A 21,738-nucleotide genomic window follows, 5' to 3' on the forward strand; every position below is an offset into this window, starting at 1 on the left:
GAAAATCAGCAACTCCCTACTCTGGCAGAGTACGAATTCACTACAGATATCGGAGGAATCCTGAAGGCACTCAAGGAAATGGGAGATGGATTAAGGTGGCCCAAACCACCAGTAGAAGGGCAGGCATGGCGGAAAGATAGCAAGAAGAAGTGTGAATTCCACCGCGACATCGGGCACAACACTGAGGATTGTTACACATTACGAAGAGAGATCAAGCGTCTGTATGAGCAAGGAGAGCTGAGCCACCTATTACCACGTGGGGGCAAGCATCAGGATAAAGTAGGCTCTACAAAGCCTACAAACCCACCCACATGCACTAAAATCATAAACATGATAACAGATGGCTCAAATCTGAGTGGATTGACATACTCAGCAGCTAAAAGGCATGCCACGGAAACCAAAGGAGACAGGCCAACAAATTCTTACAGAATTTCTCACAACGATCTGCCAGCAGTCACCTTCGATGAGGAAGATACGTATGACGAACGGGAACATCACGATGCACTCATTATCACCTTGTCAATGGCCAACTGCACAGTCAGAAAAGTCTTGGTAGATACACGCAGCTCGGTCAATTTGATTATGCTGAAAACCATAGAGAACATGGGATTCAGCGAGAAGGATTTGCAGAAGAAGACTATCCCACTAGTAGGCTTCAGCGGAGAGACATCCAACTCACTGGCGAAATAGTCATCCCAATCTACGTGGGGGGAGTCAACAAGCAGATCAGGTACTTGGTCATAGACGGACCCTCTACCTACAATGTCATTCTGGGTAGGCCATGGCTACACCAGATGAAAGCAGTCCCTTCAACATATCATCAATGCATAAAATTCCCTATACCATGGGGAGTAGAGAGAATAAGAGGAGATCAGGAGGAAGCTAGAGGCTGCTATAAGAAGGTACTAAAGTGCACTGCTGATGCGTGTCCTTAGACTAAAATTAGACAACTATTAATTGCATCGCCTCCTTGTGGTTCGACCCTGAATGCCGCTATCTATAGTAGTAGTTTGGATTATAAATTTATCTTTGGTACTCTACGACGGTATCAAATTTTGGCGCCGTTGCCGGGGAGGCAATTGTTTAAATTTTTAGTTGTTTTTATCTTAGTCTTTTCCTTAGTTTAAGGACATCTGTTCCTTAAACTATTCTCATATTCTACTTGTAGTTTCCTTTTATGCGCAGGTCACAGGGTGGTGTACTGAGACCATTAGATCCTGAGATCGAAAGGACCTTGCGTGAGTTGAGACGATCATCTAGAGTATTGCCGACAGAGGAAGAGCTGAGTACTTTACTACGAAAACGAGCTATTTGAGGAGGATCCACCTTCGTCTCCTATTTCTACTTCTTCAGCTGAGACCGTCACATCTCCAGACATGGCTGAAGAGGCAAGTATAACTAGTCACTCCGAGCCGAAAGCTGAGAATCTCTATAAGGGATTTGCATTGCCAGCTGGGACGGAGAGAAAATTCGAAGCAAAACCGTCCTACATCAACTTGGTTGAGAGAAACCAATTTGGGGGAGTTGCAAATGAAGATACAGCTAAGTATATGGAGATATTCATTGACTATTGCTGTTCCATACCCCCACCAGCAGGTGTGACCCAGGACCAGATCAAAGAGACAATGTTCATATTCTCACTCCTTGATGCTACTAGGGAGTGGTACCGAGATATGGATCGAGCTGCCAATGGGATTAGTGATTGGAATTCGCTGGCTTTAGCATTCTATAAGAAATATTTCTCTGCCTCGAAGACCAATGCAATTAGGGCTCAGATCACAAGCTTCAAACAGGGTCCTGATGAAAACTTTTATGAGGCATGGGTCCGTTTCAAGAAGCTGGTGCGATCTATTCCGCACCATGGGTTCGAGCAATGGTCCCTGTGTAATCAGTTCTACAATGGGCTTTATGACGATCAAAGAGCTATCTTGGATGCTGCAGCTAATGGCAGATTCCAGGAGAATATTGGAGAAACAAAGGGATGAAAAATTATTGAAGATATGGCCATCCATAAAGCTGAGCATGGGAATTCCAGAGGAAATCGAGAAAGATCACCAATCACTCTTTGTAGCCGCAATACAGGCCCTTCTTTGCGAGGTTCGACAAGTTCGATTTTGGGGGATCCTCAAAAGGCGGGATATATAAGGTTAACGCAGCTTTCGAGACGGTCCTTTTACATGCAAAAGATGTGGAGCGAGAGGGACATGTTTCGAATTTTGTACCAGCTCGAATGAAATATGTGCTGCCTTTCAACATTATAGGCAGACTGGTACTTACCCCAATCCCTCCAATGTCCACCCCAATTTGAGGTGGACTAACCAGAATGTCCTTAATCCCGGTCCACAGAAGCAGCAGTAGCAAAACTATGTGCCCCCTCATAAGCAGCAGCAGTTTCAAAAGCCTCCCTATGTGCCGCAGCAGCAGCAATTTCAAAGTTCCGATATTTCTGAGTTGAAAAACATGGTTCAGAACTTGTCGGGATTGCTGCAAAAGGAGTCTCTAGCTAGAGAGACTTCTACGAAAATGTTGGAGAGTCAAATTGCCCAACTGGCAAGCAAAAGTGCAACTCGAGCTCCGGAACATTTACCGTCGCAGCCGGATAAAAAAGAGACCCTAAATGCGATCACTTTGAGGAGTGGGTCTACCCTTGATGGGCCCGCTATGGTCGAAGATGTTACCGAAAAAGATGAGTCGGAACCAAGCAAGAAAAAGGCTGGAACGAACAGTAGCAAAAAAAGACGATCAGCAGGTATATCATTCGATCGACTGACATACCCGGTCGATCGACCAGTCCGCGAAACAGTACATCCTCTGGTCCTGAAGAAGTCAGTCGATCGACTGACCAAATGGTCGATCAACTGAGGATACTGTAACACCCCCATACTCCGAGTGCCTTACCAGGACCACTCAGGTATGAAGACATCACCATCTCGGTTGCCCGAGGTATGATAATCAAAAAGACAAAACAGAAACAACATTTATTATAATTAATTTAATGAATAAGTACAATCCTCGAAACCAAACTGAAAGTACAATACATTATTCCAAACTATCTATTCTCAACTGAAATGTAAATAAATGCTAAACTACAGCGGAAGACTCTATCGTCATGTCGTGGCCATCCCGGCTATCCCAAAGATCATCTCTATACTTCAATATCTCGCTCACCATCCCAGATTGGATCACCGCAGTTTTACAAAACAACACCGGTCGATACTAATCACACAATCAATATAGATAACAACAATAAGACAAACAGACAATTGACCGTCACACACACACACACATACACCACCAACTCCCATCATCTCAATCTTGACCGTCCACTTTGGACCCGACCACCACGATGGGGGACCGCAGCCGTTCCCACCTAAGCCCCGCTCATCGTACGAGCGATAACCCTGTCCATTAATGTGCACATCCCCTTTCGTGGCGGGTTCCACGAAGGGCGAAACTAGGGCGTGAGATCACTCCCGCAAGTGACCCCACTCGGTAGAACGCATCTCGAGAACCATCAACAACACAACCACAAGCACAATTACAAACACAATCATCATATCAAGCAACTAACTACAGCACATCACCAATATCCCATTATGGGACTAATACTGAGTAGGAAATCCTACCTGGAAAGCACAACACGCAGACGGTATCTACAGCTGTCTCAAAACGCCTCTTCTACAAATTCTCCTCCTAACAAATAACACATAAAGGCTACCAATTACTTACTATTCATAAAACCCCCAAATCCTAAATTAGGGTTTGACCAAACCTAGCAAAACATTATATAAATTATATTAAAAGCTTACCCTCGACGCAAGGAATCCAACGACACGAACTACGATACGAACGACCGCCGTCGAACTCCGGAATTGTTAAGGATGCGATTAGGAAGATGATGATCGCTTTCTCTCTTAAACCGGTTTTAGGTTTTGGTAAAAGTGAATTAAAACAACGACGATTAAGTTTAAATACCCTAATCGCATAATTAACAAAACCCGCGAAAAACTCCCCAGAAACCGGACACTCGATCGAGTACCCAAGGTACTCGATCGAGTACCCTACTCGATCGAGTGCCCCACTACTCGATCGAGTGCCCAACAGTCGAAACTATTTTATTCTCGCAACATACCCTTACTCGACAGAGTAAGGGCTACTCGATAGAGTACCCCCAAGACTATAAATACGGAGTATTACAGTCTTCCCTCCTTAAAAGGAACTTCGTCCCCGAAGTTCAAACCACTACTAAACAAAGGTACTCCCATAAGCTTCCCGACTCGAAGGTCAAAATAAACACAACGTAAAACATGCTACTAACCCAACTTATCCCGACACAACATATAAAAGGGGTATATAGAACTCTTAAAAACTCTCGCGATCATCTCCTACTCCCTTAAAAGAAACAAGGTTACGTCCCCGTAACCATACATACCTGATCAAAAAGGAAAGGGTAACGCTCTTTCATTATATCCTCTGCCTCCCATGTAGCTTCCTCAGTCTCGTGGTTAGACCAAAGGATCTTGAGTAAAACTGTCTCACCACCCCTAGTCTTTCTAACCTTTCGGTCTAGGATCTGCTTAGGTACCTCAAGATATGATAAAGACTCATCCAGCTCTAAGCTTTCTGCCTCCAACACATGTGACGGGTCACTCACATACTTCCGCAGCTGCGATACATGAAACACATTATGCACTCTCTCCAACGCAGCGGTAAAAAGCAAACGATAAGCCACTTCCCCAACTCGCTCTAAGATCTCATAAGGCCCTATAAACTTCTGACTTAGCTTGCCTTTCTTCCCAAACCTCATAACCCCACGCATAGGAGACACTTTCAGAAGAACCTTGTCCCCAACCCGAAACTCTATGTCCCGACGATGTAGATCTCGCATAACTCTTACTCGTCGATCCTGGGGCTTGCTCTCATACGTTCTCTGATCATCTTAATCTGTTCCACCATCTCATGTACCATCTCTGGTCCTAAAACCACTTTGCCTCGGACTATCGTCCCAACAGATCGGACTCCTGCATCTCCTCCCATACAAAGCCTCAAACGGTGCCATACCAATACTAGTGTGATAGCTGTTGTTGTAAGAAAACTCTATTAAGTCCAACCTCTGCTCCCAGCTACCACCAAAATCCATCACACAAGCTCGCAACATATCCTCAAGAGTCTTGATTGTTCTCTCGATCTGCCCATCTCGTCGCGGGATGAAATGCTTTGTACTCATCTTCAAAGTCGTTCCCAACGATTCCTGCAACTCCTTCCAAAACCTCGATATAAACCTCGCATCTCTGTCAGACACTATGTCCTTAGGGACTCCATGTAACTTAAGCACGTTCTTTCGATAGGCCATAGCCAATTGTGCCTTAGTCCATGTATCTTTCATTGGAACAAAGTGAGCTGACTTGGTCAACCGATCCACTATCACCCAAATCATATTGTTACCTTGTTGACTCTTAGGTAAACCCACAATGAAATCCATGGAAATGGATTTCCACTTCCACTCAGGCACCTCCAAAGACTGAACCTTACCTTGTGGTCTTCTCTGTTCCCCTTTAACTCTCTGGCATGTCAAACAACGGGACACAAACTCAGCTATCTCTTTCTTCATCCCAGGCCACCAAAACGTTTTCTTCAAATCTTTGTAAAGCTTGTCTCCACCGGATGCACGAATATGGTGTGCAATGCGCTTTGTCATGATTGTCTTTTTCAACTCCTCGTCATTAGGAACACACCACCTACCATCAAACCTCAAGCTACCATCTCGTATGAATGGAAAACCGGGACACTTTGTCCCTTTCTCTACTCCGACTCTCCACTCCACTATCTTAGGATCCAAAGCACATTTTACCTCGAATATCATCATAAAACTCCATGTGTATTGTCATATCACCCATAGCATCTCCTTTCTGCATCATATGAATCCCAAAGCTCGCTACCTCATCCCTCGGCCTCATCAAAGATAGAGTTGTACACAAGGAATGTACACTCTTTCTACTCAAAGCATCAGCAACAACATTGGCCTTTCCTTCATGGTAGATGATTTCCATGTCGTAATCACCAATCAGCTCCATCCACCTCCTCTGTCTCATGTTCAACTCCTTCTGCGTGAAGATGTACTTGAGACTCTTGTGATCAGAAAATACCTTAAAGATTGCTCCATAAAGGTAATGCCTCCAAATCTTGAGAGCAAACACCACTGCACCCAACTCCAGGTCATGAGTAGGGTAGTTCTCCTCATAAGGCTTCAACTGCCTAGACGCATAGGCAATCACTTTACCATTCTGCATCAACACACATCCCAACCCATTCTTGAGGCATCCGTATAGACCTCGAAATTCTCGCTCCCTTCGGGTAATGCCAAGACAGGAGCCGTGGTCAAACGCTCCTTTAAGGTTTGGAACGCCGTCTCACAACTCTCATCCCAACGAAACCTGTTCTCTTTCCTCATCAACGCCGTCATTGGTCTAGCTATCTTGGAGAAATCCTTCACGAACCGCTTTGTAGTATCCAAATAAACCCAAGAAACTCCTCACCTCGAAACATTCTTTGGTGCTTCCCACTTTGTCACCGCCTCAATCTTCGCGGGTCCACACTACCCCATCTTTAGAGATTACATGCCCCAGAAAGGCAACTTTCTCCAACCAGAACTCATACTTGGACAGTTTAGCATACAACTCATGATCCCTCAAAGTCTGCAACACGATCCTCAGATGCTCCTCATGCTCCTCCTTAGTCTTAGAGTAGACCAAGATGTCATCGATAAACACCACTACAAACTGATCCAAGAACTGTCGAAGATCCTATTCATCAAATCCATAAACACTGCGCGCATTGACAACCCAAATGGCATCACCACATACTCATAATGGCCATACCTCGACGTGAAAGTCATCTTCTTCGGTATGTCCACATCTCTAATCTTCACCGATGGTACCCCGACCTCAAATCAATCTTAGAAAAGACTGTTGCACCACTTAACTGATCAAACAGGTCATCTATCCTTGGCAAAGGATACTTGTTCTTTATCGTCACACGGTTCAGCTCCCGGTAATCTATGCATAACCTCAAAGTTCCATCCTTCTTCTTCACGAAAAGAACTGGTGCTCCCCAAGGCGATACACTTGGTCTAATGTATCCCTTCTCTATCAAATCATCCAATCTGCCTAAGCTCCTCCATCTCCTTAGGACCCATACGGTACGGTGCCTTAGAGATTGGCCCCGTCCCTGGCTTCAACTCAACGGTGAAATCTATCTCCCTCTTCGGTGGCAACCCCGGAATCTCCTCTGGAAAAACATCTGCATACTCTCCCACCACTGGTATCTCGTCAACTGCTGGGCTCTCTATCCGGTCATCTCTCACATGGCACAAAATCAGAGGACATCCCTTCCTCAGATACGACTTCAAAGTGACAGCTGCAATCAACTTAACTTTGGGTTTGACTAGAAACCCACGGTAAGACACACTTACACCCTTAGCACCTCTAAGGGACACTCTCTTTTGATGACAGTCTATCTTAGCTTTATACTTTCCTAACCAATCCATCCCAACTATCATCTCAAAACCATTAAAAGGAAACTCTAGCAAGTCTACAGGGAAATCGACTTGCCCAACTATCAAAGATACATCTCTAAACAACCTCCCACACGATACAGACTCACCTGAAGGTATGAAAACTTGCTCCCTAACAGACTCATATACTCTCAACCCCAACTGTTTTACATGACTCGAAGACACAAACGATTGAGAAGCCCCCGAATCAAACAAAACAAACGTAGGAATACCATTAACAAGGAATGTACCGGTGATAACGTGCGCATCCTCCTCACCTTCTTGTCCATCATGAACAACTTGCCATCGGTCTTCGCCCCACCTCCTGGACAAGATACTAGGCGATGCGGTCGGCTTAGCACCCGACCCTTGATTGTTGTTGTTGTTCATCGGTGTCTTCGATAAGAATTACCGCCGTTGCGGTTGCCTCCACTGGTAGCTCGACCTCCCGGTTTGGCCATGATCCAGTGGTGCATTTGCTCGCAAAGCTCGTGCGGGTCTCGAAAAGATCCCGGTGCGCTCGTGCACTCATGTCTCTTGTGGCCTACGCCACCACAACCAAAGCAGTCACTCCCGGCTATTGCTCACACTCCCACGGCCTCGCCCAAAGGAAGTTCCAGCACTAAACCCGGACCCGGAAGAAAATCCCTTAGATTGATTGTGGTTGCCTTTCTTGAAATTAGATTGGCCACCACCCTCGCTCTCGAGACTTCCTCTTCTCTCCACCGACCTCTCCGAGCCATCTCCACTAGTCTCTCAGCTCTCCCGGCCCTCTCATACGCTTCCTTCACATCAGTAAGGACTCCCACGGGTAACTTATCCATAATCTTCGTGGTTAGCCCTCTCTCAAACCTCAAAGCCGATTCTCCTCACTCAAACCCATGTCCTCGGCATATCTGGATTTCTCATTGAACCTGCTGTAGTACTCGACCACGACATCTCGGTAGTCATCTTAAACTTGTCGAACTCCTCTCTCAACTTACTCCTCACATGTTACAGTACGAACTCCTTCCTCACGACCAAACGAAACTCCTCCCAAGGTATAGCAGGTAACCCCTGGTTGGTATATATCTCCTTGGCACTCACTTTCACGGAATCCCACCACTTGCCACCGTGCCTCCCTCGGATAGAATGCGGCTGATCCACTCTCATCTCATCGGGACGAAACTAAATCTAGTATGTTCTCCATCTCCCTCGGCCAACTATCAAGATGGTTAGGCTCCTCAACTCCCTTGTACTCCTTCGGGTTAAACCTCGCAATATAGAGGGTGACTTTAGCATGGTCAACCTCCTTCTCCTTACTCTTATCCTTGTCCTCATTCACTCTCTTCGGTCTCAGTAAGAGCGTCCTGGTGCTCTAACATCTTGACGATGTCATCCGTAGTCATAACCTCAGCTCTCGCGTACAAAGCATTTCTCTTGGGCGGCATCTTGAAGCTATATAAGAAAGGGATAAACATAAACACGCGTACTAAACCTCAAAACACGAAAACGCGCTGCCCAGAACCTACTCGATCGAGTATCCAAATCCACTCGATCGAGTAACGGGCTACTCGATCGAGTGCCCCCATGTACTCGATCGAGTACCCAAACTCCAGAACCAAACAGACCTTCTGATCTCTAACCCACTCGATCGAGTATCTAGGCTACTCGATCGAGTGACCCCCTACTCGATCGAGTACCCCTAGTTACTCGATCGAGTGCCCCAAAATTCGATTCTGGACTCAAAATCGTTAAAAACCTACCCGATCGAGTCAGCCTCACTCGATCAAGTACCCCCAATACGTAAGAGCTACCCGCATATTACGTCGTATACTAACATGCTAACTTTATAAAATCACATGCTATCAGAATAAATATGCTACGCATCTATTATACTATCAACAAGATCAATTCATCATGCCATTAAAGCCACATTGTAAACATCCAACATGTTATTCCATCATCACGTCTACACATATATATTACTTTTCTTTCACATTCTCAACTTCTCCTTCAACATCCAACAATCAAATCACACATTCCATCACATTGTCACGCAAGTTACTCAGCACACACATGACTCAACACACATTTCCCCATGTGACCGGTTCAAAGTTGTAGGGCGACCCCCGCGACTTTAGGACGTCTCCCAAGCCTTTGCACTAGCTCCTACAACTTTTACCCCGGGTTCATTTTAATTGACTCCCTATGTTCATTAAGTTCATTGGTTACGGGTTTCGGGATCGTCGCTCGATACCATTTGTAACACCCCCATACTCCGAGTGCCTTACCAGGACCACTCAGGTATGAAGACATCACCATCTCGGTTGCCCGAGGTATGATAATCAAATAGACAAAACAGAAACAACATTTATTATAATTAATTTAATGAATAAGTACAATCCTCGAAACCAAACTGAAAGTACAATACATTATTCCAAACTATATGTTCTCAACTGAAATGTAAATAAATGCTAAACTACGAAGGAAGACTCTATCGTCATGTCGTGGCCATCCCAGCTATCCCAGTATCATCTCTATACTGTTCAATATCTGCTCACCATCCCGATTGGATCACCGCGGTTTTACAAAATAACACCGGGTCGGTACTAATCACACAATCAATATAGATAACAACAATAAGACAAACAGACAATGAATCATCACACACACACACATACACCACCAACTCCCATCATCTCAATCTTGACCCCACTTTGGACCCGACCACGCGATGGGGGGACGCGACCATTCCCACCTAAGCCCCGCTCATCGTACGAGCGATAACCCTATCCATTAATGTGCACATCCCCTTTCGTGGCGGGTTCCACGAAGGGCGAAACTAGGGCGTGAGATCACTCCCGCAAGTGACCCCACTCAGTAGAAACGCATCTCGAGAACCATCAACAACACAACCACAAGCACAATTACAAACACAATCATCATATCAAGCAACTAACTACACATCACCAATATCCCATTATGGGACTAATACATCGAGTAGGAAATCCTGCAAAAGCACAACACGCAGACGGTATCTACAAATGTCTCAAAACGCCTCTTCTACAAATTCTCCTCCTAACAAATAACACATAAAGGCTACCAATTACTTACTATTCACAAAACCCCAAATCCTAAATTAGGGTTTGACCAAACCTAGCAAAACATTATATAAATTATATTAAAAGCTTACCCTCGACGCAAGGAATCCAACGACACGAACTACGATACGAACCGACCGTCTGAACTCAGGGAATTGTTAAGGATGCGATTAGGAAGATGATCGATCGCTTTCTCTCTTAAACAGGTTTTAGGTTTTGGTAAAAGTGAATTAAAACAACGACGATTAAGTTTAAATACCCTAATCGCATAATTAACAAAACCCGCGAAAAACTCCCCATAAACCTACACTCGATCGAGTACCCAAGGTACTCGATCGAGTACCCCTACTCGATCGAGTGCCCCACTACTCGATCGAGTGCCCAACAGTCAGAAACTATTTTATTCTGCAACATACCCTTACTCGACAGAGTAAGGGCTACCCGATAGAGTACCCCCAAGACTATAAATACGGAGTATTACAGATACTGCTGATCGTGAACCTTTTCGTCCTCTAATGCCCGATAACTTGAGGGACCACTTATTTCGGGGTACGACGACTCCGAAATTATTGAGGCAAGATCCAAATGCTGATGGGTCTGTTCCGGTTCCAAAGTATGACCCTATGACGGTTAATGGTTCATTCTTGAGACGGTCTGAAGAAGGTTCGAGCTACAACAAGGACAAGGTAGTGGATTTTCAGCCTAAGTCAACTGATGTCGGTATGAGAGACCTAGAGGAGAGGGCTAAGTTGCTTCTTACAGCCCCTTATCCAGAGAGTTTGGTGCCGACAAAGGAACATGTATCGTTTAACAAGTTTTAAAATGTTATTCGTAGTTTAAATGTGCAAGTTCCTTTCCTTAAATTAGTTAATCAAGTGCCTGCTTACACGAAATTCATGAAGCAACTTTTGTCTAAAAAGAAGTCACTTGACACTGTGCAATCTGTCGCACTAACTGAGGAGTCTTGTTCTTATTTGACTCATACTACACCTCATAAGCTAGAAGACCCAGGTAATTTTTCAGTCCCATGTAATATTGGCACCTTTTCTATTGAGAAGGCCTTGTGTGACCTAGGGGCCAGTATTAGTGTTATGCCTTTGAGTCTTGCTAAGAAATTGAAATTGACTAGGTTTGCAGTTACTAACATGACAAAGTACAGGATGGCCGATCGTTCGCGGTCCAAATATAGGAGTCTTAGAGGATATTCCCGTGTGCAATAGGAAAGTTATTTTTTCCATTGACTTCGTTGTACTAGATATACCCGAGGATGCTCACATTCCTATCATTTTGGGTAGACCATTTCTCGCACACTTCTTTGGTGCGATTATAGATGTTGGCTTAGGGACATTGACCTTTAAAGTAGGGAAACAGTCCATTATTTTTGCCCAGACCGCTAAGAAGAAAGATCCTATGTGGCCAGTCACTTGTAATACGTTTTATGAGAAGAAATCTTATTTTGTGCTTTCTGATATGCCTTCCCCTATGCCTATTACTGCCATAACACCTCTGCCCCAGTGTGGGAGCAAATTGGAGGAAGATCCTTCTATTTTAGATATTGCAGGAATTGGTTTGGGGAAGAAAGAGCCGTTCTTTGCTCCAGCTGTGAAGGAGCTGATTGTAATACTCCGTATTTATGGTCTTGGGGGTACTCTATCGAGTAGCCCTTACTCTGTCGAGTAAGGGTATGTTGCAGAATAAAATAGTTTCTGACCTGTTGGGCACTCGATCGAGTAGCTGGGGCACTCGATCGAGTATGGGGGTACTCGATCGAGTACCTTGGGTACTCGATCGAGTGTCCGGTTTTATGGGGGAGTTTTCTCGGGTTTTGTTAATTACGCGATTAAGGTATTTAAACCAATTCGTCTTTGTTCTAAATCACTTTTTACAAAACCTAAAACCTGTTTAAGAGAGAAAGCAACTTGTCTTCTTCCTAATCGCGTTCTTGACAATTCCCGGAGTTCAGACGGTCGGTTTGCATCGTAGTTTGGGTCGTTGGATTCCTTGCGTCGAGGGTAAGCTTTTAATGTAATTTATATAATGTTTTGTTAAGATTAGTGAAACCCTAATTTAGGAATTGGGGGTTTTTATGAATAGTAATTGAATAGTAGTATCTATGTGTTGTATGGTAGGAGGAGAGTTCATAGAAGAGGCGTTTTGAGACAAATGTAGATACCGTCTGCGTGTTGTGCTTTCCAGGTAGGATTTCCTACTCAGTATTAGTCCCATAATGGGATATTGGTGATGTGCTGTAGTTAGTTGATTGATATGATGATTGTAATTGTAATTGTGATTGTGATTGTGGTTGTGTTTGTGATGGTTCTCGAGATGCGTTCTCGGCTGAGTGGGGTCACTTGCGGGAGTGATCTCACGCCCTAGTTTCGCCCTTCGTGGAACCCGCCACGAAAGGGGATGTGCACATTAATGGACAGGGTTATCGCTCGTACGATGAGCGGGGCTTAGGTGGGAACGGCTGCGGTCCCCCATCGGGTGGGGGTCCAAAGGTGGACGATCGATTGAGATGATGGGAGTTGGTGGTGTTTGTGTGTGTGTGACATGTTCAAATTGTCTGTTTGTCTTATTGTTGTTATCTATTTTGATTGTGTGATTAGTACTGACCCCGGTGTTGTTTTGTAAAACCTGCGGTGATCCATTCGGGGATGGTGAGCAGATATTGAACAGGTATAGAGATGATACTGGTATAGCTGGGACGGCCACGACATGACGATAGAGTCTTCCGCTGTAGTTTAGCATTTATTTACATTTCAGTTGAGAACAGTTAGTTTTGGAATAATGTATTGTACTTTCAGTTTGGTTTCGAGGATTGTACTCATTCATTAAACTACTTATAATAAATGTTGTTTCTGTTTTGTCTATTTGATTATCATACCTCGGGCAACCGAGATGGTGATGTCTTCATACCTGAGTGGTCCTGGTAAGGCACTCGGAGTATGGGGGTGTTACAAATGGTATCAGAGCGACGATCCTGAAACCTGTAACCAATGAACTTAATGAACATAGGGAGTCAATTAAAATGAACCCGGGGTAAAATTTGTAGGAGCTAGTGCAAAGGCTTGGGAGACGTCCTAAAGTCGCGGGGGTCGCCCTACAACTTTGAACCGGTCACATGGGAACGTGTTTGTTGAGTCGTCTGTGTGATTGTTTAACTTGTGCAACAAAGCGATGAAGTGTGTTGATTGTTTGGTGTTGAAGTAGGAGGTTGAGCATGTGAAAGAGAATGATTATATGTTGAACACGTTAATGAGTGATAACAAGTTGAATGATTTACGATGTGGCTTTTAATAGCGTAATGAAATGATTTCGTAGTTAGTAGAAGGATGCGTAACATGTTTATGATGATATAATATGATTTATAAATTTAGCATGTTAGTATGTGACGTAATATGCGGGTATCTCTTACGTATTGGGGGTACTTGATCGAGTGAGGCTGACTCGATCGGGTAGGTTTTTGGCGATTTTGAGTCCAGAATCGAGTTTTGGGGCACTCGATCGAGTAACTAGGGGTACTCGATCGAGTAGGGGGTCACTCGATCGAGTAGCCTAGATACTCGATCGAGTAGGTAAGAGATCAGAAGGTCTGTTAAGGGTCTGATGCTTGGGTACTCGATCGAGTATGTTGGGCACTCGATCGAGTAGCCCGTTACTCGATCGAGTGGGTTTGGATACTCGATCGAGTAGGTCCTATGCAGCGCGTTTTCGTGTTTTGAGGTTTAGTACGCGTGTTTATGTCTATCCCTTTCTTATATAGCTTCAAGATGCCGCCCAAGAGAAATGCTTTGTACGCGAGAGCAGAGCTTATGACCACGGATGACATCGTCAAGATGTTAGAGCACCAGGACGCTCTTACTGAGACCCTGAAGAGAGTGAATGAGGACAAGGATAAGAGTAAGGAGAAGGAGGTTGACCATGCTAAAGTCAGCCTCTATATCGCGAGGTTTAACCCGAAGGAGTACAAGGGAGTTGAGGAGCCTAACCACCTTGATAGTTGGTGAGAGAGATGGAGAACATACTTTGGATTTAGTTCGCCGTCCCGATGAGATGAGAGTGGATCAGCCGCATTCTATCCGAGGGAGGCAAAATGCAAGTGGTGGGATTCCGTAAAAGTGAGTGCCAAGGAGATATATACCAACCAAGGGTTACCTGCTATACCTTGGGAGGAGTTTCGTAGGGCTGTGAGGAAGGAGTTCGTACCAGAACATGTGAGGAGTAAGTTGAGGGAGGAGTTCGACAAGTTTAAGATGACGGCCGAGATGTCTCGTGGGTCGAGTACTACAGGCAGTTCAATGAGAAATCCAGATATGCTGAGGACATGGGTTTGAGTGAGGAGAATCTGGCTTTGAGGTTTGAGAGAGGGTTAACCACGAAGATTATGGATAAGTTACCCGTGGGAGTCCTTACTGATGTGAAGGAAGCATATGAGAGGGCTGGGAGAGCTGAGAGGCTAGTGGAGATGGCTCAGGAGAGGTCGGGTGGAGAGAAGAGGAAGTCGGAGAGCGAGGGTGGTGGCCAATCTATTTTCAAGAAAGGCAACCACAATCAATCTAAGGGATTTTCTTCTGTTACGGGTTTAGTCTTTGGAACTTCCTTTGGGCGAGGTCGTGGGAGTGTGAGCAACAGGGGGGAGTGACTGCTTTGGTTGTGGTGGCGTAGGCCACAAGAGACATGAGTGCACGAGCGCACCGGATCTTTTTAGAGACTCGCACGTAGCTTTGCGAGCAAATGACCAGGTGGATCATGGCCAAACCGGGAGGTCGAGCTATCGAGTGGAGGCAACCGCAACGGCGGTAATTCTTATGCGAAGACACCGATGAACAACAACAACAATCAAGGGTCGGGTGCTAAGCCGACGCATCGCTAGTCTTGTCCGGGAGGTGGGCGTAAGACCAAGACCGGGCAAGTTGTTCATGATGGACAAGAAGGCAGCTGAGGAGGATGCGCACGTTATCACCGGTACATTCCTTGTTAATGGTATTCCTACGTTTGTTTTGTTTGATTCGGGGGCTTCTCAATCGTTTGTGTCTTCGAGTCATGTAAAACAGTTGGGTTTGAGAGTATATGAGTCCGTTAGGGAGCAAGTTTTCATACCTTCGGGTGAGTCCGTATCGTGTGGGAGGTTGTTTAGAGATGTATCTTTGATAGTTGGGCAAGTCGATTTCCCAGTAGACTTGCTAGAGTTTCCTTTTAATGGTTTTGAGATGATAGTTGGGATGGATTGGTTAGGAAAGTATAAGGCTAAGATAGACTTGTCATCAAAGAGAGTGTCCCTTAGAGGTCCTAAGGGTGTAAGTGTGTCTTATCGTGGGTTTCTAGTCAAACCCAAAGTTAAGTTGATTGCAAATTGTCACTTTGAAGTCGTATCTGAGGAAGGGATGTCCTCTGATTTTGTGCCATGTGAGAGATGACCGGATAGAGAGCCCTATGATTGAGGAGATACCAAAGGGTGGGAGAGTATGCAGATGTCTTTCCGGAGGAGATTCCGGGGTTGCCACCGAAGAGGGAGATATATTTCACCGTTGAGTTGAAGCCCGGGGACGGGGCCAATCTCTAAGGCACCGTGCCGTATGGGTCCTAAGGAGATGGAGGAGCTTAGGAAGCAGTTGGATGATTTGATAGAGAAGGGATACATTAGATCAAGTGTATCGCCTTGGGGAGCACCAGTTCTTTTCGTGAAGAAGAAGGATGGAACTTTGAGGTTATGCATAGATTACGGGAGCCGAACCGTGTGACGATAAAGAACAAGTATCCTTTGCCAAGGATAGATGACCTGTTTGATCAGTTGAGTGGTGCAACGGTCTTTTCTAAGATCGATTTGAGGTCGGGATACCATCAGGTGAAGATTAGAGATGTGGACATACCGAAGACAGCTTTCACGTCGAGGTATGGCCATTATGAGTATGTGGTGATGCCATTTGGGTTGTCCAATGCGCCGGCAGTGTTTATGGATTTGATGAATAGGATCTTCGACGCTTCTTGGATCGGTTCGTAGTAGTGTTTATCGATGACATCCTAGTCTACTCTAAGACAAAGGAGGAGCATGAGGAGCATCCGAGGATCGTGTTGCGACGTTGAGAGATCATGAGTTGTATGCTAAGCTCCAAGTGTGAGTTCGGTTGGAGAAAGTTGCTTTTCTGGGGCATGTAATCTCTAAAGATGGGGTAGCTGTGGATCCGGCGAAGATTGAGGCAGTGACAAAGTGGGAAGCACCGAAGAATGTTGCTGAGGTAAGGAGTTTCTTGGGTTTAGCTGGATACTACAGGCGGTTTGTGAAGGATTTCTCCAAGATAGCTAGACCGATGACAGCGTTGATGAGGAAAGAGAACAGGTTTCGTTGGGATGAGAGTTGTGAGAAGGCGTTCCAAACCTTAAAGGAGCGTTTGACCACAGCTCCTGTCTTGGCATTACCTGAAGGGAGCGAGAATTTCGAGGTCTATACAGATGCCTCGAAGAATGGGTTGGGATGTGTGTTGATGCAGAATGGTAAAGTGATCGCCTATGCTTCTAGGCAGTTGAAGCCTTATGAGGAGAACTACCCTACTCATGACCTGGAGTTGGGTGCAGTGGTGTTTGCTCTCAAGATTTGGAGGCACTACCTTTATGGAGCAATCTTTAAGGTATTTTCTGATCACAAGAGTCTCAAGTACATCTTCACGCAGAAGGAGTTGAACATAAGACAGAGGAGGTGGATGGAGCTGATTGGTGATTACGACATGGAAATCATCTACCATGAAGGAAAGGCCAACGTTGTTGCTGATGCTTTGAGTAGAAAGAGTGTACATTCCTTGTGTACAGCTCTATCTTTGATGAGGCTGAGGGATGAGGTAGCGAGCTTCGGGATTCATATGATGCAGAAAGGAGATGCTATGGGTGATATGACAGTACACATGGAGTTTTATGATGATATTCGAGGTAAACAGGCTTTGGATCCTAAGATAGTGGAGTGGAGAGCTGGAGTAGAGAAAGGGACAGTGTCCCGGTTTTCCATTCATACAGATGGTAGCTTGAGGTTTGATGGTAGGTGGTGTGTTCCTAATGACGAGGAGTTGAAAAAGACAATCATGACAGAAGCGCATTGCACACCATATTCAGTTCATCCGGGTGGAGACAAGCTTTACAAAGATTTGAAGAAAACGTTTTGGTGGCCTGGATGAAGAAAGAGACAAATTGAGTTTGTGTCCCGTTGTTTGACATGCCAGAGAGTTAAAGGGGAACAGAGAAGACCACAAGGTAAGGTTCAGTCTTTGGAGGTGCCTGAGTGGAAGTGGGAATCCATTTCCATGGATTTCATTGTGGGTTTACCTAAGAGTCAACAAGGTAACAATATGATTTGGGTGATAGTGGATCGGTTGACCAAGTCAGCTCACTTTGTTCCAATGAAAGATACATGGACTAAGGCACAACTGGCTATGGCCTATCGAAAGAACGTGCTTAAGTTACATGGAGTCCCTAAGGACATAGTGTCTGACAGAGATGCGAGGTTTATATCGAGGTTTTGGAAGGAGTTGCAGGAATCGTTGGGAACACTTTGAAGATGAGTACAAAGATTTCATCCTGCGACGATGGGCGACGAGAGAACAATCAAGACTCTTGAGGATATGTTGCGAGCTTGTGTGATGGATTTTGGTGGTAGCTGGGAGCAGAGGTTGGACTTAATAGAGTTTTCTTACAACAACAGCTATCACACCAGTATTGGTATGGCACCGTTTGAGGCTTTGTATGGGAGGAGATGTAGGAGTCCGATCTGTTGGGACGATAGTGCTGAGGCAGTGGTTTTAGGACCAGAGATGGTACATGAGATGGTGGAACAGTTAAGATGATCGGGAACGGATGAGAGCAGCTCAGGATCGACAGAAGAGTTATGCAGATCTACATCGTCGGGACATAGAGTTTCAGGTTGGGGACAAGGTTCTTCTGAAAGTGTCTCCTATGCGTGGAGTCATGAGATTTGGGAAGAAAGGCAAGCTAAGTCAGAAGTTTATAGGGCCTTATGAGATCTTAGAGCGAGTTGGGGAAGTGGCTTATCGTTTGGCTTTACCGGCTGCTTTGGAGAGAGTGCATAATGTGTTTCATGTATCGCAGCTGCGGAAGTATGTGAGTGACCCATCACATGTGTTGGAGGCAGAGAGCTTAGAGCTGGATGAGTCTTTATCATACCTTGAGATGCCTAAGCAGATCCTAGACCGAAAAGTTAGAAAGACCAGGAGTGGTGAGACAGTTTTGCTTAAGATCCTTTGGTCTAACCATGAGACTGAGGAAGCTACATGGGAGGCGGAGGATATCATGAAAGAGCGTTACCCTTTCCTTTTTGATCAGGTATGTATGGTTACGGGGACGTAACCTTGTTTCTTTTAGGGGGGTAGGAGATGATCGCGAGAGTTTTTAAGAGTTTTTACACCCCTTTTATATATGTTGTGTCGGTATGTTTGTCGGGATAAGTTGGGTTAGTAGCATGTTTTATGTTGTGTTTATTTTTGACCTTCGAGTCGGGAAGCTTATGGGAGTACCTTTGGTTGGTAGTGGTTTGAACTTCGGGGACGAAGTTCCTTTTAAGGAGGGAAGACTGTAATACTCCATATTTATGGTCTTGGGGGTACTCTATCGAGTAGCCCTTACTATGTCGAGTAAGGGTATGTTGCAGAATAAAATAGTTTCGACTGTTGGGCACTCGATCGAGTAGTCAGGCACTCGATCGAGTAGGTAAGTACTCGATCGAGTACCTTGGGTACTCGATCGAGTGTCCGGTTTTACGGGGGAGTTTTCTCGGGTTTTGTTAATTACGCGATTAAGGTATTTAAACCAATTCGTCTTTGTTCTAAATCACTTTTTACAAAACCTAAAACCTGTTTAAGAGAGAAAGCAACTTGTCTTCTTCCTAATCGCGTTCTTGACAATTCCCGGAGTTCAGACGGTCGGTTTGCATCGTAGTTTGGGTCGTTGGATTCCTTGCGTCGAGGGTAAGCTTTTAATGTAATTTATATAATGTTTTGTTAAGATTAGTGAAACCCTAATTTAGGAATTGGGGGTTTTTATGAATAGTAATTGAATAGTAGTATCTATGTGTTGTATGGTAGGAGGAGAGTTCATAGAAGAGGCGTTTTGAGACAAATTGTAGATACCGTCTGCGTGTTGTGCTTTCCGGGTAGGATTTCCTACTCGCATTAGTCCCATAATGGGATATTGGTGATGTCTTTGTAGTTAGTTGATTGATATGATGATTGTAATTGTAATTGTGATTGTGATTGTGGTTGTGTTTGTGATGGTTCTCGAGATGCGTTCTCGGTTGAGTGGGGTCACTTGCGGGAGTGATCTCACGCCCTAGTTTCGCCCTTCGTGGAACCCGCCACGAAAGGGGATGTGCACATTAATGGACCGGGTTATCGCTCGTACGATGAGCGGGGCTTAGGTGGGAACGGCTGCGGTCCCCCATCGGCGGTCGGTCCAAAGTGGACGGTCGATATTGAGATGATGGGAGTTGGTGGTGTTTGTGTGTGTGTGACAGGTTCAAATTGTCTGTTTGTCTTATTGTGGTTATCTATTTTGATTGTGTGATTAGTACTGACCCCGGTGTTGTTTTGTAAAACCTGCGGTGATCCATTCGGGGATGGTGAGCAGATATTGAACAGGTATAGAGATGATACTGGTATAGCTGGGACGGCCACGACATGACGATAGAGTCTTCCGCCGTAGTTTAGCATTTATTTACATTTCGATTGAGAACAGTTTAGTTTTGGAATAATGTATTATACTTTCGGTTTGGTTTCGAGGATTGTACTCATTCATTAAACTACTTATAATAAATGTTGTTTCTGTTTTGTCTATTTGATTATCATACCTCGGGCAACCGAGATGGTGATGTCTTCATACCTGAGTGGTCCTGGTAAGGCACTCGGAGTATGGGGGTGTTACACTGATCGTTCAAAGAGGCGCCTAGGATGTCTTAGCTATGGCACTGATGAGGAGCCAGTTAAGGTGACGGAGTCCGATTTGGATTTTGACGAGCCAGACGAGGTCATTGATTGAGAAGATGTTCGAGATGCTGATCCGTTGAGTTCTGCGGATGTTGGAATTAATATGAGTGCAGCTGAGAAGATGAGCACTGTAGAGACTACTTCTTGTAGTCAGAAGCCGAGCAAGTGGGCCATCCCGTGGCCATTCTTGATCAACTATTAGTTGATTAAGATTTTTTAAAACATTTTATTGCTTTTGTTAAACCTTTTTATTGCTTTGGTTTGCGCGAGACTTCGCTTTTATAAGTTTGCTTTTAAGGACTTTAGACTTTACATTTGGGTTTTTGCGCAATTTTGGGCGCGTTATTATGTGTATTTGCAGGTTCATAAACCATATTAGCTCAATTTATTGAGTTAAATTGAAGAAATCAGAAACTTACAGCAAGTCTTCCAGTCGATCGACTGGCCATCTTGGTCGATCGACTGAGCCGCGACACCAGGAGCTTCTGTTCCTGTCAACCTGGTCGATCGACTGGCCTGTATGGTCGATCGACCGTGTCCCGATGCTGTACCTGTGACCATTCCCCTGCTGTGTTTGGTCGATTTGCGGAGTTGAGGGAGTCTTCTCTCCACTTTATTCTCCGATTCATTTTTGTTTTCTTCCGTTTCCGCATTTTGCACATAATTTCGGGTTTCGTAAATTGTTTTCTCGGAATTACGCGCGGTACTTTTGCTTCTTTTCAGGTACCTATAGTAGCACTGCTGGCTACTGAAACCTCCTAGCTCACGCTGGTTTGGGGAGGTTTCCTTTTGTTGCGCTTAAAGTCTTGTGAGTTTCCGAGTTTAAATTTCATGTCTTATTTAGTTAATTTATCGAAAATTCCCGTTTCCCTTTTATTTCATTACATGATTTTGCACAATGGGGACATTGTGTGATTTGGTTTGGGGAAGGGTTTTGCATTGCATTCACATGTTTTATTGCATTCCTGTCTCACATTTATTGCATTTCAGTTTGCATTTGTTTATTTCATTTCCTCTTATATACAGAAAATTCCAAAAAAACTGAAAAATTTCAAAAATTCAAAAAATTTCACGTTTATTTTTGCATATAGGTCGAGTCGGAACGGTAGTATTTCAATAA

Source organism: Silene latifolia, chromosome 11, assembly GCF_048544455.1.
Source record: "Silene latifolia isolate original U9 population chromosome 11, ASM4854445v1, whole genome shotgun sequence".
Classification (NCBI taxonomy): domain Eukaryota; kingdom Viridiplantae; phylum Streptophyta; class Magnoliopsida; order Caryophyllales; family Caryophyllaceae; genus Silene; species Silene latifolia.